This window comes from Sinocyclocheilus grahami, unplaced genomic scaffold (genome assembly GCF_001515645.1).
Source record: "Sinocyclocheilus grahami isolate Dianchi unplaced genomic scaffold, SAMN03320097.WGS_v1.1 scaffold321.1, whole genome shotgun sequence".
Lineage (NCBI taxonomy): Eukaryota > Metazoa > Chordata > Actinopteri > Cypriniformes > Cyprinidae > Sinocyclocheilus > Sinocyclocheilus grahami.
This window is the reverse complement of record NW_015505500.1, coordinates 748,315-754,968: the sequence shown is the minus strand read 5'-3', so window position 1 is coordinate 754,968 and position 6,654 is coordinate 748,315. Positions and strand designations below refer to the sequence as shown.

The 6,654-nt window shown below is 37.2% G+C and overlaps 1 long non-coding RNA gene across 1 annotated transcript in view; it reads left to right on the top strand.

The window, feature by feature from the left end:
• The window catches only part of LOC107602195 (uncharacterized), a 20,857-nt gene that overhangs the window by 1,132 nt on the left and 13,071 nt on the right, over positions 1–6,654 (top strand). The window lies entirely within an intron of this gene.

Genomic DNA, 6,654 nt, shown 5'->3' with positions numbered 1-6,654 from the left:
GAAGGCCAAACAAAGTAGTTTCGCTTTCACAACGAAACACAGCGTCACACGCAGCGTCCTTGAGTGAGCGGAGGCCTGCGGGCTAGAGTGAATGGCGGCCGGCGGATTCGGCGATGGAGCGTCCGGGGGGCTTGCGGCAACCACATGTGACGACCCCAGGCTGGACTCCACTTAGTCCACAGTGAAAGCCGATCCGGCGATCGACAGCGCGAAGTTGATGTTCCTCAGCGACCAGCACGGATCAGCTCCAGGCATGACGAAGCGGATATCGTCCTCTTTTGGAAGGCCAAACAAAGTAGTTTCGCTTTCACAGTGAAACACACAGCGTCTTCACGACATGGCAGCAGCAACAATACTACAGCTAGAATAAAAGTTACGCCTTCTTTCTTTACGTGAACATTTGGGCGGTGTTATGCAAATCTTCCCACATCATGACGTAGACATGTGGGGGCGTGTTAGAACGAGCCATTTTAGGTAGGCGTGGTTGACTCTTAACTTTTATAAGGAATATCTCTTTGGATTCGAGACTTTAGTCTTTGCAACTTTACAGACCTTCTTTATGCACCAAGAGCTTGTAACACTTCAAAGAGAAAGGAAAAATTGAAATCGCATCATATGACTCCTTTAACTAAATATTAACTACGACTTTTGCCTCAATAAACTACTAATTACTGTTTATTAATAGTTATTAAATAAGTTGTTGAATTTAGGTATAGGTTAGGATAAAGGATGTATAATATGGTCATGTGGAATATGTGCTTTATAAGTACTAATAAACAGCAAATATGCTAGTAATATGCATGCTAATAAGCAACTAGTTAATAGTGAGAACTGGTCCCTATACTAAAGTGTTACCAAAAATTGTAAATTGTAATAATATTTTACAATATTACAGTTTTTTTTCTGTTTTTTTACAGATAAATGCAGCCTTGGTGAGCATAAGAGACTTAAAACATAAAAAATCTTACTGATCCCAGACTTTTGATATACATATATAGTTTTTATTAAATGTCTTTTTTATATATAAATATTGAATATATCAGAGCAACTAGTTAATAGTGAGAACTGGTCCCTATACTAAAGTGTTACCAAAAATTTAATTAAGCTAATTGCTGTTAATGGCCACGTAGTGTCATATTACTTTTCTAAACTTCAACTTTTCAAATTCAAAGGACTTGAGGATTCTCACCTACTGTAATAATAAAACAGGCATAGATTCACAGAGAAAAGCCAGTGCAAATACTGATGGACACCTAGCGCAACATGCTAAAAACACCCAGAACAGCTTTGGCGCTGCATAGCGACCATCTGCAACAACCTAGCACTGTTGCTCTGAGTTTTGCACACACTGCTTAGAAAGTCTGTAGATTTTTGGATTTTTTTTCAATAAATGTGAATTTTGAGTTGTTTAACACATCTCCTGTGTTTCTAAATTACAGTGCATGATCCAAATGGAGCACCCTCAATAATGGCAATAAAATATGAAGTTTGCACTTGCTTCATAAAACCTGTAAGTAAAGTCACTGGGTTCAGATTCACGAGTATGCATTCTTGCACTAGGCAGGCTGGTGTTTTAGGGCCAGCACAATGAGTCTGTGCTGCAGTGTGCTCACAGCACTTCCCAGTGTTGTGCTGGGCGATCCCCTCACCGATAAACAGTGCCCTCTCCACCCTTACACGTCTCTATCAAGATCTGGAACCGCTGCCACTTTAGTACCGTTCCCACATTGGCCCGATGCGTACGCATTCAACACACTCACACACTCCTCTTCCACGTCCTCGGGTTCAACAAGCCCTTGGGAAAACCAGGGGAAGTTAAAGTGACAGGCGTGTCTGGTTAAAGCAATGTGCCAATATAAAAGTACCACTTTGTGTAACATCTTTTGGGTTTGTGTGCTTGGTTAAGATTGATGGCTTGGACTGCGATTTTAAATTGTTTTTATGTTTGCTCATAATGCCCTCCACTAATTAACATTTGATTAACAGTAACTCACAGCAGGTCGTTAAAGTGGAAAATTAAGCCCCTCGGGATGCACTGTGGACGGATGGCATAGTTTAAGTCCAGAAAAACAGGGTACGTGGTTAGAGAAATGAACAACAGACTATTTCATGAGCTATATGTCTTTTTAGGTGTTTTTTAAATTTATTTTTATCTGCTGTCGGATTGAACATCAGTCTAATTAAAGGGATAGTTCCCCCAAAAATGAAAGTTCTGTCATTGTTCAATCACCCTTATTTTTTTCAAAACTGTATGACTTTCTTTGTTCGTTGGAACACAACAGAATATATATCTTTTTTTTTTTTAGTTTATATAATGAAAGTCAATGGGGTTGTTTTGGACCCCATTGACTTTTATTGTATGGGCAACAAAAGTTAAAGCATTCCTCAGAATACCTTGTGTGTGTGTGTGTGTGTGTGTGTGTATTACATTGAAAAAAGAAAGTGATGGTGGTCTATATAAATTTATATAAACTACCATTCAAAATGTTTGTGTATGTTTTTTACTCTCTTACCAAGGCTGCATTTATTTGATCAAAACTATTTATATTAACTATTTCTAAAACTATCACTATTATTGAAATATTATTACAATTTTAAATAGCCATTTTCTATTTGAATATATTTTAAAATGTAGTTTATTCCTGTGATGGCAAAGATGAGTTTTTAGCAGCCATTACTCCAGTCTTCAGTGTTAAATGATCCTTCAGAAATTCTTCTAATATTCTGACTTGGTGCACAAGAAACATTTATTTTTATTATCAATGTTAAAAGCAGTTGTGCTGCATGTTTGTGGAAACAATAAGATTTTTTTCAAACCACATTTAAAAAATATATATTATTTTATGAATAGGAAACTCAAAAGAACATTAGTAACATTAGTTACTGTCACTTTTGTTCAGATAATAAACCTTGCTAAATAAAACTACTAATTACTTTGAAAATTACTGACCTTAAACTTTTGAACGGTAGTCTAAATTTAAAATATTCCCTAGCTAAGACAGCTAAATACATTTTGTATTCATAAAAGGTTTGAAGTTTGAGAGACTAGACAGAACTTCATGTCAAACAAATGAACTGCAATCAAATCTACAAACATTACAACATGGAAAAAAGCTTTCAAGAAAACCAAAAAAGCTTTAAGCTAACATAATAAATGAAGGCCTATACAATAAGGGAGAGCGGCCAAAGTCAGAGAAACATCCTTATTAAACATCCTACTGAAAAATGCAAATCTCATTACTTAAACCAGTGATTTAGTGCTGTCATATCAGGGTGGTGGAGTCTGGCTGGGGGAAAAAAAGCGTCACCCTTTCATGAAAAATGGAGAGCTGTCGGAAACGGTGAGGGCGAGCAAGCAGTGCCGCGGGGTTGCCGGTGTGCAGCGCAGGGAGGAAGCGGCGCTCAGAGCCGCAGGGGAAAGGCTGCATCTGGTCGCTAATGAGCCGCTCACAGACAGCGACGTTCTCATCAGCTCTGTTTGTTTTCACAGGCCTCTCCGTGTCCACTCCACAATTGTTTTGCTTGGTAGGCCCTACCGTCGTTCTCAGGCTCTCGGCCCTTATTTATCAAGTGACTGCCCTGTTTTTTTTCTTTGCCTCGAGTTCATGGGGCTAAATATAATCTGTCTTTCCTTCTCGCTCAGTTGCTTGCATCGTGGCAGACAGAGGTTCTCAGCTACATCGGTAAGGAGAGATAGATTGGGGGTGTTTCCCATTGCTTTAACCTTCTCTGGCGGTTGTCCAATGAATGCAATACTACAGGATGTAGTACAAACATTCTCTAAAATGCATGTGTGTGGAAAAGACGCAGTGTTTTTTAGAATAGGTCTGTGGTTACAAAATTAACTTCCTGTACTCTGCAACTCTGGAAGTTATGTAAAGGATTTTTTACATGCTTCTTAAAAAAAAAAAGAAGAAGGTCTTTTTGACAATTAAAGTTGGTTTAAAAATGAAATAAAAGAATAACAATAGAAAAACGCAAAAAATTCTGTCATAATTGACCTTTAATTTTTTGGACACCCATATGACTTTCCATTTAGTTTATTTTATTTTATTAAAATAGTTTATTTTGCTGTTTTGCTGTAATCATTTGCTGATTGTGCATTATTCATCACTTTGGGCACATCTATTCAAATATAGAATAAAATACCTTTCTAGTAAAAAATTTAATAATAATAAAATAAAATAATGCCTTAGACTGGCCATCTGTCCACGTACATGTATGTAAAAGAGCAGCTTGGGCATATTTGCTAAACAACTAAACATCTCCATTTGTGTTACTGAAAAGTGCAGGTAAGTAAATAATGACAGAATTATTTTTCATTTTCTTCTAATATTTAAGTCAATTAGTATGACTTTACATACAGTTTTCCATATAGTTCAAGCAAATATTTTATTTTGCTGTTTTGCTGTAATCACTTGCTGATTGTGCATTATTCATCACTTCAGGCACATCTATTCAAATATAGAAAGAAATACTTTTATTATATTATTTGGTGCTTGTTATAAAGTAAAATAATAAAACAATAAAATAAAATAAAATAAAAAATTGCCTTGTGATGGACTGGCCATCTGTCCACGTCCATTTTAACGGTTTAATTTTTTAGAGAAGTATTCATTTTCTTCTAATATTTAAGTCAATTTGTATATATATATATATATGCAATTTTTTTTTTTTAAATAATATAATAAAATTATTTTTTTCTATATTTGAATAGATGTGCCTGAAGTGATGAATAATTCACAATCAGCAAGTGATTACGGCAAAACAGCAAAATAAAATATTTTGTTGTATTTGACTGTATATATATATATATATTATTATTTTTTTCATTCTTTAATTTGTGAATTATTTGAATAGATGTGCCTGAAGTGATGAATAATTCACAATCAGCAAGTGATTACGGCAAAACAGCAAAATAAAATATTTTGTTGTATTTGACTGTATATATATATATATATTATTATTTTTTTCATTCTTTAATTTGTGAATTTTTCATTAAGTCATTTTTGGACTATAAGTTCCATCTAAGTAAATACATGTAAACATGAGGCCGTAATGAACTTTGAGATCTCTTCTTTCTGGTCTCATCGACGGATATAAACTGAGGTCGTTTGAGATCTCTCCTTCAAAATGTAAGCTTCTTTCTGGTCTCATCAACGGATATGAACTGAGGTCGTCTGTTTTTACAGTTTGAAAAACAAGCACATGACTTGTGATCAGTAATCCCTTTTATCGTGGACATGTTGTGACTCCCACTGCCATAATTCCTGATCAGTGATCCCTAAATGCTAATATTACTTCTGTGCTTTTTGGTCCTTTATAAAAGTCCTGCACATTTCTGTCCATGGTAAAACGCTCGAAACGCTCGACCAGCTTAAGGATAAAAGTTGGCCCTCAGACCCCTAAAACCCTCCTGAATACCCTTTAAGGCGGCCAGCACGGGGGGTTTGGACTCTGATCCACGCTCCTTTTTACAAGTACCACCGTTGAAACGTGACAGCAGGCCAGGACTTCAGAAGACTGATTCAAAGGTATGGCCGTGGGCCGCTGTTCAATAGGTCCTACCAATCACATGCTCTTTGGCTAAATCATCATGACCTGAGATTTCAACCACTCCGCCACACTCTTTCCCAGGCTTTTCTCCTTGTGCATGCTCTGGTGACAGCCAAACCGCCGGCCAGAACGAACCCCCACCCTATTCCTTTTTCTCTTCAAACATTTCCTAAGCAGACTCCTTCTATGAAAATACATAACCGATGCCGTCCCCGAGAGAAAATAGCAAAAAAAGAGAAAAAAAGAGACTTCATAGATGTTGCGTTATGCAATGGAAGGGGGCAGTCACTAGGCAGACAGTGGCACTCTGTGTGAGAGAGCGTGGGGCATGGCGGGGCGGCGTGGTGCTGGTGTTGCACTGGGAACGGGACGATCTTGGTGAGCCGTGGGAGTGATGGTAAGGAGGACAGGGCTTCTGGCGGCACTGTGCTTCTCTCCCCCAGCCCTTTATCTCTCACGCGGGAGAAGTGGGTCAGCTTTGGGGGCCGAGGTACGGTTACATTTGAGAGCCTCCACTGAATGAGCTCTACTCCCTTGATTACAGGGCAACGTTTCAAAACGTAATTTATCAGAAGTGTTACAAAAGATGAAATGAGAAACTGAAGGGACATCTTTAGGCCTGCAGTAAGTAATCTGGTAACAGGAGCTGATATGAGATTATTTGTAGTCTCATTTGTGCTCTTTGAAATTTATGACAATTCTACATGCTCATGTCCTCTAACCTGATTAGATGTTCCAAGACTGTTGATAATTATAGTGTTGTACTATAAAACACTGGGACACTTTTCATTTCCACATCAATCACTAATTACACTAATTAACTCAAGTTTAAGTTACTATTGCTTCTTGGTTACAGAATTTTGTATAAATTCAATAAAAGTGTGCGGTGATACTGAGTTTCAGCACATCTGTGATTATCTGCAGTACTTTAAAATCTACACAGTATTAAAGGCAAAGTTCACCCAAATGAAAACCTGTTAGACTTAAAGACAAAAGAAGATTAATGAATTACATTTTTGGGTGAATCATAAATGTTAGATTACAGACAGACAGACAGACAAATAAACAGATGGATAGACAGATATACAGACAGACAGA